Below are 8,389 nucleotides of genomic sequence, written 5' to 3'. Positions count from 1 at the left end.
GCTTAATTCTAGTGCTCTGGTAGGGCAGTTCCTCAAGGGTCTTTCAGATCAGAAACTGTATGCAGAGGGTTCCCTCCAGTGTTTGGGCTAGCTGTGTAAGGGGTGGGTACCACAGGGTGGACGGGGCTTGCAGTCTCATTAATCACTTCCCATTGGACTTCTAGACTCCCAATAATAGAAGAGTTACATGGGCTGTTGCATAGCACTCAAAGAGTTCAAAATTTAAATTATTTATTGCCAGAGGCAGGCCTTTTTGGAACCCTATCTCAAAGAATATTACCTCTGATAGGGAAAGGAAGAGAGATCGTAGAGACAAATTTGTACAGGCTTTGCTGTCTTAGCTCTCCTGCTTGCCCTTTTTTTGGCCAGACCTCGGGATTAATGTCTTCCTGGATCAAGGACAGACTTAACATCAGCCTGGGAACTATAAGGATAGACCCACCTACTTTACTTATTTATAGACTTATTTTATGTTGTGGGTGTCTTACCTGCATGCTTGTCTGTTCACCAGGTGTGTGCTTTGCTGGAAAGGGCTGCTGAGCCATCTAGCCAGCCCTGAGCTTCCTAATCTAGAATGGAGATCGGCCCCAATAAAGGGACGGTGTGGGGACACCAGACCTTGAACAGAGACCCACTTCCCCTTCGGCCTGGGAGTAGGCAGCTGTAAGACAATGTTTACTGAAAACAATTCAGTGCCATAAAGCTCTTGGTAGGGCTCTGATAAGGGCTCCCTCACTGAAACACCATGACTTTGATCCCCCCTACAGCTAGATGCTTCTTCCTGCTCCCTGCTGTTTCTCCCCAATTCTGGGGCTGGAGATTAAATCACCAGCCAGGAGGATGAGAAGTCTGTGAGAGCTGTGAGAGGTGTGTGAGAGCTTGGTTGGAGAATTGTATGTGTATGGATGGCAGAAGTCCTTAAAAAGGGAAGCGTTTTTTCTTGGGGAGTTCTCCTAAGCCGACTTGGGGAGGATAAAGTTTTCTTAAAGCAACCGACTGGTCTCTGTGTCATCTATCCCGACCACCTTGCTACATTCTCGGATGCAGGCTGCTCAGCAGGTGCGACAGGATGGAATCTCTGGCATAATCAGAAAGGCAGAGGAGAGGGACTAGAGAGGTGTTCAGTGGGTAAGAGCTCTTGTTGCTCTTGTGGAGGACCATCCCAGCACTCACGTGGTGACTCCCAACCATTCAGAACTCCAGTTCCAGAGGATCTGAAACCTTTTTATGACTTCCACAGGCACTAGGCATGCAAGTGGTACAAATATATACAGAAGGCAAAACACTCATACAACATAAAACACACACACACACACACACACACAGAAGAGATATAGTTAAATACAGGAGAAAAGTACTCCAGCGTTATAACTGAGAGGTAGCATAGAAAAATTCCTGGCTACAGGCTTGCAGAAATGCCTACCACAGTCACAGTTTGGGAAGATGTAGTCAGGATTAGGGCTCAAAAATGAATATGAGGCTTAGTGCCCAGCTGGAGAATGATAGTCACCCAGGGCTCCTGTAAAGTGATGGAACTGGAGTAGCTCTAGGTCCCTTGAGCCCATTTGGACCATTTGTGGGGCTGCCTCTGGTCTTGGAGTTCTTCACCTTCAAGGACAGACAGGTCTCTGATGGTCCAAGGCTGAAGTAGCCGTTTCTCCCAGGGACAGTCTTTTTGGAGTGTTGAGGCTGTTGCAGTTCTACTTATTAGTTCTTAGAAGTTTAGGTTTGGGTTCTAGGTCACTTTCTTATAGAGCACTGGTAGAGCCTGGGGCTTATAAGGCCTTGTCTTTCCCTCTGTATGGCCTCCAAATCCAATTATAAAAGATTGTAGTGGCCATCTTAATCAAATTACTCAGGCCGGGCGTTGGTGGCGCACGCCTTTAATCCCAGCACTCGGGAGGCAGAGGCAGGCGTTCTCTGTGAGTTCGAGGCCAGCCTGGTCTACAAAGTGAGTTCCAGGACAGCCTCCAAAGCCACAGAGAAACCCTGTATCGGAAAAACCAAAAAAAAAAAAAAAAAAAAGAAGAAAGAAACTGGACAGCCCTTGAGTGAATTTGGTTAAGGGTGCTCTTTCCCCCTCCTCCACCCCCTTACCTGCCCCTCCCCTCCCCCAGAGCTGGGGACAGAACTCAGGACCTACCTTGTGCTTGCTAGGCAGCACTCTACCACTGAGTTAAAGCTCCAACTCCCTCATGTTTTGAATGACTAATGAACATTTGGAACAGTTAAGGGGCTTGGAACAGATTCTGCACAGCCCTTTTAGGATGCGTGTCTGAATCGTCCATCTCCATTCAGGATCCATCAAGGAAATAAACTCAGATATTCCCAGGACAATGAGCCTCCTGGAAGTGAAGGTTGAGTTGGCTTCATTTGGGCTAGGGGCCCTTGTTCTTTCTGGTCCTCATCACATAGAGGTGTCATCTCCAATTTTTTGTTTTGTCTTGTTTTTCGAGACAGGGTTTCTCTGTGGCTTTGGAGGCTGTCCTGGAACTCGCTCTGTAGACCAGGCTGGCCTCGAACTCACAGAGATCCGCCTGCCTCTGCCTCCTGAGTGCTGGGATTTGACCCACTTGTCATCTCCATATTTTATAGATGCCTGTAGGGCATTATCTTTCTTAGTAGCTGTTGGGTCTGGGTTAGAAACAACATTCATTATAGTTCATAAATTTGAATCAAATTATGAAATGCTTCAACATATTGTTCAGAATCCTCAGAAAATGTACCTAAGTCTGGTGCGTGCGTGTGTGCGTGCGTGCGTGTGTGTGTGTGTGTGTTTTGTTCACCAGATGAAGTGGCACACACCCTTAGTCCCAGCACTGGTGAGGCAGAGGCAGGCTGATCTTTTTGAATTTAAGGTCGGCCTGGTCTACATAAGGAGTTCTAGCCAAGCCAAGGCTACATAGTGAGAGCTCTTCTCAAACATGAAATAAAGATTTTATTCTCAAGTATGTAAGTGCACAGTATACATGCAGTACTCATAGAGACTAGAAGAAGATGCCAAATCCCTCAAATTCCTCGGGGACTGGAGTTAACAGCAGCTTGTGATCCACTTGTAGTGCTGATGACTGACCCTGGATCTGCTGCAAGAACAAATCTAAATAAAATCTGTCTTGTTTAGACCACTTTGGGGGCTGGAGAGATGGCTCAGCAGTAAAAAGCACTTGCTGCTCTTGCAGAGGACCTGGTTTCAGTTCCCAGCACCCACATGGTACTTCACGCCTACTTGTAACTGTTAACTGCCTAAAGCTCCAGTTCCAGGGGATCCAACACCCTCTTCTGGCTTCTGTGGTACCAAGTACACACAGTGCCTTTACATACATACAGGCAAAGCACTCACAAATGTAAATAATTTTTAAAATTTTATTTATTTATTATGTATACAGTGTTCTGTCTGCATCTATCCCTGCAGGTCAGAAGAGGGCATCAGATCTCATTACAGATGGTTGTGAGCCATCATGTGGTTGCTGGGAATTGAACTCAGGACCTCTGGAAGAGCAACCACTGCTCTTAACCTCTGAGCCATCTCTCCATCCCGTAAATAAAATTTATTTTATTTTATTTTAAGATTTATTTATTTATTACATATACAGTGTTACTGCCTACATGCCAGAAGAGGGCACCAGATTGAATTGTAGATGGTTGTGAGCCATCATGTGGTTGCTGGGAATTGAACTCAGGACCACTGGAAGAGCAGTCAGTGCTCTTAACCTCTGAGCCATCTCTCCAGACCCCGTAAATAAAATTTTAAAAAAGATTTATTTTTAAGCAGGGCGTTGGTGGAGCACACCTTTAATCCCAGCACTCAGGAGGCAGAGGCAGGTGGATCTCTGTGAGTTCGAGGCCGGGCTGGACTGACAGCCTCCAAAAGAATACAGAGAAACCCCGTCTCGTAAAACAAAACAAAACAAAAACCAAACAAACAAACAAAAAAGAAATAAAGCATTTAATTTATTCTTCGTTTTATAGGAGCCCACAGTTAAGGGACTGAATTTTTCTATCTTTCTTTTTTCTTTCCGAGACAGGGTTTCTCTGTATTGTTTTGGAGGCTGTCCTGGAACTAGCTCCATAGACCAGGCTGGCCTCGAACTCACAAGAGATCCACCTGCCTCTGCCTCCCGAGTGCTGGGATTAAAGGCGTGCACCACCAACGCCCAGCTTCTTTCTTTCTTTCTTTCTTTCTTTTCTTTCTTTCTTCCTTCCTTTCTTTTCTTGAGACAGGGTTTCTTTGTGCAGCCCTGGCTGTTCTGGAACTAGCTCTGTAGAACAGGCTGGTCTCAAAAAACTCAGAGATCACCTGCCTCTGCCTCCCAAGTGCTGAGATTTAATATGTGGGCCACCACCACCCAACTTGAGTGAAATAAATTTTAAAGTATTTTATTTGACTTTTTTAGTTTATAAAATGTTTTATATTGGTATTTATATTAATGTGTGGTCTTGAGGATGAACAAGAAAGGGAAGGTTGTGACTTAACAGCAGTGTTTGTGTGTGAAGTTGATATGGGGTCAGTTGTACTGGTTAGTTTTCTGTCAACTTGACATAAGCTGCAGTCATCAGAGAGGAGGGAGCCTCAACTGAGAAAATGCCTCCATAGGATAGGGCTGTAGGCAAGCCTGTAGGGCATTTGCCATCCTAGAGCCTTCATCCAGGTGCTGATGGAAGCAGAGGCAGACACCCACAGCTAAACACTGAGCCGGACTCCTGGAATCCAGTTGCAGAGAGGGAGGAGTGATGAGCAAAGCAGTCAAGACCAGGCTGGAGAAACCCACAGAAACACCTGATCTGAACAAGAGGGAGCTCATGGACCCCAGACTGATAGCTGGAAAACTAGCATAGGACTGTTCCAGCCCCCCTTCCCCCCATGTGGGTGTCAGTTAGGAGGCCTGGGAAATCTATGGGGCCTCTGGAAGTCGATCAGTATTTATCTCTAGTGTACAAACGGACTTCGGGAGCCCATTCCACATAGAGGGTTACTTTCTCAGCCTAGACACATGAGGGAGGGACTAGGCCCTGCTGCAAATGGTGTGACAGAAGTTGAAGATCCCCATGGAAGGCCACACCCTCCCTGGGGAACAGAAAGAGAATGGGATAGAGGGTTGGTGGGGGACAGAGGAGGAGAGGGAGAGGGACCTGGAATTGACATGTAAAACAAGCTTGTTCCTAATTTTAATTAAAAAAAAAAACTTTGTCAGGCAGTGGTGGCGCACGCCTTTAATCCCAGCACTTGGGAGGTAGAGGCAGGCGGATCTCTGTGAGTTCAAGACCAGTTTGGCCTACAGAGCAAGTTCCAGGACAGGTTCCAAAGCTACAGAGAAACCCTGTCTCAAAAAAATATAAAAACAAAAACACGGGCTGGAGAGATGGCTCAGAGGTTAAGAGCACTGGCTGATCTTCCAGAGGTCCTGAGTTCAATTCCCAGCAACCACATGATGGCTCACAACCATTCGTAATGAGATCTGGTGCCCTCTTCTGACCTGCAGGGATACATGTAGACATAATACTATATACATAATAAATAAAAATTTAAAACAAAAACAAAAACAAAAACACTTGCCGGGCTGTGGTGGCGCACGCCTTTAATCCCAGCTCTCGGGAGGCAGAGGCAGGCGAATCTCTGTGAGTTCGAGGCCAGGCTGGACCGACAGCCTCCAAAACAATACAGAGAAACCCTGTCTTGTAAAAACCAAAAAAAACACCCCAAAAAAAACAAAAAACAAAAACCCACTTTGCTCCCCAAGTTGCTTTTGGTCATGGTGTTTCACAGCAGTAGCCCTGACTAAGACAGCAAGCAAGTGCAGGCTTGTTACCCATGCTCAAGGAGGTGAGGGGACCTCTGTAAACCTTTGAAGCTTTCCCCCAGAGCAGGTGTGGGGAAGCCAATTGGAGTGCTCGTTCATGAGAGCTGGCACCTCCCCTTCTTCCCTGAGACTTCCTGAGGCCGATGCCCCACCATTATAACCTGGTAGGACGCTTAACACAAAATTTAGCCACAGAATAACTGCAGTGCCTAAAGAGACAGTGGTTAAAGTCAGGGAGGGATCTTCTTTTTTTTTTTTTAGTTTTTCGAGACAGGGTTTCTCTGTAGCTTTGGAGGCTGTCCTGGAACTCTCTCTTGTAGACCAGGCTGGTCTCGAACTCACAGTGATCCGCCTGCCTCTGCCTCTGCTGGGATTAAAGGCGTGCGCCACCACAGGGAGGGATCTTCTTATCCTCTTTACTGCAATTAGAAAAGGAGGGGGGCTCTCCAGACAGCGTGAGCGTACATTCCTTTCTCTCATAATCATTCTCCAGGATCTAGAGTGTAACACGAATAATAAAAGACCCAGAGACAGATGTTGGGGTTCAAGCTTCAAGCTGAAGATCAGAGATGCAAAGTAGCCAGGCCAGTAGATCATACCTCTACCCATCTGAAATGGCAATCCTGTCTCCATGAAAACTCTGTTCTTGTCTCCTCCCCCTCCTTTTGTTCTTTTCTCCATCATATCAATCCTGTCTCCACCTCCCTATGCTGGGGTTAAAGGCAATGAGCTCTGTTTCTCTTTTAGACTGACTCAATCTCGTGTAGCCCTGGGTGGCCTGGAACTCAGTGAGATTGATCTGCCTTTGCCTCCTGAGTCCTGGAATTAAAGGTGAATTAAAGGTGTGTACCACCACTGCCTGATTCTATGGCTAACTAGTATGGCTGCTTTGCTATTTTGATCTTCAGTGGCTTTAATAAACCAGAAATAATATATCATCACACCAGAGTGACTGCCACAGGTGAGGGAAAGAGGAAGTGCCTAAGAAAATATGCTATCTGTTCTAAATCTCTTATTCTGTCTGTGTGTTTAAAAAGGAGAATCCTGAGCCTGGCGGTGGTGGCACACGCCTTTAATCCCAGCACTCAGGAGGCAGAGGCAGGCAGATCTCTGTGAGTTCGAGGCTGGGCTGGACTAACAGCCTCGAAAACAATACAGAGAAAACCTGTCTTGTAAAAACCAAAAAAAAAAAAAAAAAAAAAAGGAGAATCCTGGGGCTGGAGAGGCTCAGTGGTTAAGAGCACCGACTGCTCTTCCAGAGCACCAGGTTCAATTCCTAGAACCCACATGGCAGCTGACAACTGCAAGTAACTCCAAGATCTGACACCCTCACACAGAAATACATGCAGGCAAAACACCAATGTAAATAAAATAAAAATAAATTAAAAAAGGAAAAGGAGAATGCCAGTCGGGCAGTGGTGGCCAGCACTTGGGAGGCAAAAGCAGGCAGATCTTTGGGAGTTTGGGGCCAGCCTGGTCTACTGAGTTCCAGGACAGCCTCCAAAGCTACAGTGAAACTCTGTCTCAAACCCTCCTCCCCTCAAAAAAGAATGCCTTCCAGTCAGTTCTACAATACAAGCCAAGAAATGATCTTGTCCTCTCAGAGAAAGAAAGTCACACAGTCAATGAATCAAGGCAGGTGACATAGAGATAGCATGTCACTGTAGAGAGCCAGGATGAAGATGGGATCAGGGACCAGTGAGATGGTTCAGCAGGTAACTTAACTAACCACTAAGCCTGGCACCTGAATTAGATACCTGGCATCTACTTGGTGGAAGGAGAAAACCAACTCTTGCAAGCTGTTCCCTGACCTGCACACTTGTCCTGTGGCCTACACATGCCCTCCCCCAAAGTAAATAATTGTAATAAAAAATGTTAAGTATTAGTAATGTCAGGTAGGCCAAAGGGGTTACAGCCTATCACAGCAGGGGAATCACAGGGGCAGGAGCTTGAAGCAATTAAGAGCAGAGAGCAACGAATGAATGCATCTGCTTTTATACAATGATGTCCCCACAGTGGGCTAGTCCTCAGTTAACGTAATCATGTTAATTCCTAACAGAAATGTTCATGGGCAAACTCAATCTAGACAATCCATGATTCTGACTCCCTTCCTAGGTGATACTAGATTGTGCCAAATTAAAGTTAAAACTAACCATCACACTTGGTTCCTGGTGAAGACGTGTGTGAACTCCAAAGGGAGCTGGCCTAGTGCTGCCACCTGCTGGGAGGTTAGGCTCTGGTCAGCAAACTGCAGTGTAGAGATGTGCTTTTCTTTTGGCTTTGGGAGGGTGAGTTTTGGCGGAAGGACCTTAGGCAATCTGGTGGAGCGTCAGCTCTTTTATATTGGCCTTTACAGGGTGAGTGCGTGCGTGCACTTGTGGAAATCAGAGGAAGAGCTGCAACAACAGTTTTTCTCCTCGCACCATGTTGGTCCCAGGGATCAAACTCGGCTTGTCAGGTTTGGCACCTTTATCCTCTGAGCCATCTCACCTGCCTGTAACAGCTTTTTTCAGATACAGCTGAAGGTGGACATGGTGGCATGTGCCTTTATTCCCAGCACTTAGAAAGCAAAGATCTCCATAGTAAGCTCT

This window comes from Mesocricetus auratus, unplaced genomic scaffold, assembly GCF_017639785.1.
Source record: "Mesocricetus auratus isolate SY011 unplaced genomic scaffold, BCM_Maur_2.0 Super-Scaffold_4256, whole genome shotgun sequence".
NCBI classification, from domain to species: Eukaryota; Metazoa; Chordata; class Mammalia; order Rodentia; family Cricetidae; genus Mesocricetus; species Mesocricetus auratus.
Note: the sequence above shows the minus strand (reverse complement) of the source record.